Raw genomic sequence first — 3,901 nt, forward strand, 5'->3', positions numbered from 1 at the left:
TTGCTCCCTTTATCCCTCCCTCCCTCCTTTTCTTCCTTTGTCCCTCCCTCCTCCCCTGCCTTCCTTCCTCCTTTCCCTCTTTCCTTCCCCCTTCCTCCTTTCCTTCCTCCTTCTTTCCCTGTTTCTCTATTTCATGTGCTACATCTTCTGAAATACATATGAGCTGCTATTTATTTATTTATTTATTTATTTATTTATTTATTTATTTAAATGATCCCTGGAGGTTCCCCAGCCTCATTTGGAGGGTGGAATTTATTGATAGTGCCCCCTTTGTCCTGTTCACCATGTCTTGGTATGTGTGGACTGTCTTTCTCCTACTGGATTCCCAAAAGCAGACAAAAGCTTCAGAAACAGCCTCTGCTCTCTCTTGTCAAGAGCCCCACTAAAACACTACACTATGCAACTATAATATATGTGCAGAGGGCCTAGGTTAGACCTATGTAGGTTCCCTGATAGGCAGACTGAGTGAGCCCCTATGGGTTCAGGTTTGGTAATTCTCTGGGTTTTCTTGTGGTATCCTTGACCCTTCTAACTCCTACTGGATTGCTGGGTTTTAACTTGGTAAATTTAAAACTGTCCTTTCAAATTTGGCAACAACCTGTTTTGTAATTATCTAATTCTTATACTTAAAAATCATTGTTCTCTATAATGCAAAGCTACAAAATGCCTTTAGACAATTCTATGTTTGGGGGATTGTGTATTATCCAAGAGTTTGAATACCTTAAGGTCTAACTTTTGTAAAGAAACATAAATGTTGGGTAAGGAGGGGCAGATGAATTCTTAGATAGCTTGCTTGCCTGGTATGCACAAAGTCCTGGGTTCACTGCCCCACACTACAAAAACTGAGTGGAGCTCATGTCTCTGGTCCTAGCTCTCTTTACATAGAACATAAGGGATCAGAATTTCCAGGTCATCCTTGACTATGTCACAAGCCAGAATGGAGCCTGAACTACAGGAAATCCTATCTGGAAAGAGAGAGAGAAAGAAAGAAAAGGAAGAAAGAAAAGAAAAGAAAAGAAAGAAAGAAAGAAAGAAAGAAAGAAAGGAAGGAAAAAAGAAAGAAAGAAAGAAAGAAAGGAAGGAAAAAAGAAAGAAAGAGGAAAAGGGAGAAAGGGAGAAAGGGAGAAAGGGAGAAAGAAGGGAGAAAGGGAGAAAGAAGGGAGAAAGGGAGAAAGAAAAAGGGAGAAAGGAAGAAAGGAAGAAAGGAAAAAAGGAAGAAAGGAAGAAAACAGAAAAAGAAAAAAACCCGATTTTGCTACAGTAATTGTTTTCTGTCTCCAATTATATTAAGAGATAAGAGATTAAGGCTAGATCTTAATTCTCTCTCCCTCTCTCCCATTCTCTTTCTGTAAAAGTTAAAGGCAAAAATGTGAGAGAGAATATAATGAGCTATAAGTCTTTCTCTGAGCTTAAAAAAATACATTAAAGCAACTTCTAAAAATAATATTTACTTCACAAGGAATTCAGCAATGGAAACAAAAGGTTATAGAGGGGTCCAGAAAATTCAATCATACATAAGTAAATTGTGTGAACTGTTGTTTATTTTGAATTAACCTGAGCAAATTCAGTCTGTCATTTTCTTTCCCTTCTCTGTTAAAGTGTGGTTTGCAAAGATGAACTTTTATGACTGTCAGAAAAATAGAACATAAAAATGACCAGTGATTTTTTTAACTCATTAACTAATGAAGAAAACAGTAATTTTTAAAGGTCTCAGAGCTTGGTAAGATGTCCATGTACATGCATTTAATTTTGTGATGAAATGTGAGAACAAAGTTATTCAGTAAAATACAGGCTGTTGTGACCTTCTGGTTATCTGGTTTACCTACTTGCATCTGCTAGGCAAATGTTGCAAGTCATTTGTCCAAGGCAGCCTAGTATATCTGGAGATATACTCATGTGGTTATTAGAGATCACTCTTATGCAGACTTACAACAAAAGGGTGCAAGTGAGCTCCTAAGCTACATGTCTCTACACTCTCAAACCGCCATCCTACAAACATGGACCAGGTAATGCAGTTTGTAGAGCGAAGTTGGCAGTTTGTAAAAGACTCAATTTGTCTGGTTAAAAGATGCACCAAACCTGACAGAAAAGAATTCCAGAAGATTGCCATGGCCAGAGCGATAGGATTTGCTATCATGGGATTCATTGGCTTCTTTGTGAAACGGATCCATATGCCTATTAATAACATTATGGTGGGTGGTTGAGGCCTTTCTCATCATGGGCCGAGTGAACAAGTGAGGGGGTGACGAGCACATGAGGTAAAATGTTGCCTGGATGAGTTGTGGTTTTTGCTTCTTTCCTCCTTCCTATGAGGTTTTCTGTTTCTCAAAATAATTTTTAAAAAGAAGGAAAAAGAAAGAAAGAAAGAAAGAAAGAAAGAAAGAAAGAAAGAAAGAAAGAAAGAAAGAAAGAAAGAGAAAGAAAAGGAGAAAGGAAAGGAAAGGAAAGGAAAGGAAAGGAAAGGAAAGGAAAGGAAAGGAAAGGAAAGGAAAGGAAAGGAAAGGAAAGGAAAGGAAAGGAAAGGAAAGGAAAGGAAAGGAAAGGAAAAAAGGTGCAAGTGAGACGAGAAAGATAAAAGAACACTAGGATATGTAATTTTGGAGCCAAGTCTTGTGCTCAAGGAGGTAAGTTTAAAGAAAGATCTGATGCTAAATGGAATAAAGGGCATGGTATAGTTTTTTCAAGACCCCCACCCAGCTAAGCTTCCAACTTGTGAAAATAAATCAATTAAAGGGAAATTTAGGCAGCCTAGGAACCATCAACAACCAAAAGATGTAATTTAAGGAGGGACCAGGTTCCAGATCCAGGAAACACAAGTTGTTAGCTTAGTGGTTCTGGATTTAGCGTCAAGGAGAACACAAGAAAGGGGTTGTCATATATTCTTCTGAGGTTAAAGAAATTGGCCAAGGCCAAGTATATGACAAGGGAATCCCTGCATGGAGGTCTAAAGAAGCCATTGTGTGAAGTTGTGAATGTGAAGCTTGGAAAACTTTGGAGAACTCCAGGTATTGGGAATGACAAAGCTATGTGATACTTATCAAGGAGAGCTATAGAGGGTGCTGAACAAAGCCAGGAGAAGCGTACTACAGTCAACAAAGCTAGAGGGAGTGGGAGATATAGATAATATTTAAGACCTTGGACATTCGATATAGAGTTGTAGACTTTGCAATTTTTCCTGCTAAGTTACCACCTTGTTTTTCCCAATATTACCTCACTGTTCTTCGCTTCCTTCTTTTTTCAATGGTAGTGTATATTCTGTGCCTTGTATGTCAGACATATGCGATCTGATTCTTGGGTTTCATTTCACAAGGGATTTCTTTTTTTTTTTTTTTTCATTTTAGGCTTATTTATTTAATAACATTTTAATTTGTGTTACAGTTTTAGAATGCAAATTGTTGAGGAATATAGGTTGAAAGGAAATTTCACCTGGAGATTTCATATTCTTTTTTTTATTACATATTTTCCTCAATTACATTTCCAATGCTATCCCAAAAGTCCCCCATACCCCCCCCCACTTCCCTACCCACCCATTCCCATTCTTTTGGCCCTGGCATTCCCCTATATTGGGGCATATAAAGTTTGCAAGTCCAATGGGCCTCTCTTTCCAGTGATGGCCGACTAGGCCATCTTTCGATACATATGCAGCTAGAGACAAGAGCTCCGGGGTACTGGTTAGTTCATCATGTTGTTCCAACTATAGAGTTGCAGATCCCTTTAGCTCCTTGGGTACTTTCTCTAGCTTCTCCATTGGGAGCCCTGTGATACATCCAATAGCTGACTATGAGCATCCACTTCTGTGTTTGCTAGGCCCCGGCATAGTCTCACAAGAGACAGCTATATTTGGGTCCTTTCAGCAAAATCTTGCTAGTGTATGCAATGGTGTCAGCGTTTGGAAGCTGAT

General features: G+C 38.8%; 1 pseudogene; it reads left to right on the plus strand.

Moving 5' to 3' along the window:
* The first annotated feature begins 1,937 nt into the window (after window positions 1–1,937).
* Window positions 1,938–2,204, plus strand: LOC110304033 (protein transport protein Sec61 subunit gamma pseudogene; annotated as a pseudogene).
* Window positions 2,205–3,901: the final 1,697 nt, after the last annotated feature.

The sequence above is a fragment of the Mus caroli genome, unplaced genomic scaffold (genome assembly GCF_978045245.1).
Source record: "Mus caroli unplaced genomic scaffold, Mus_caroli_1 scaffold_9, whole genome shotgun sequence".
Lineage (NCBI taxonomy): Eukaryota > Metazoa > Chordata > Mammalia > Rodentia > Muridae > Mus > Mus caroli.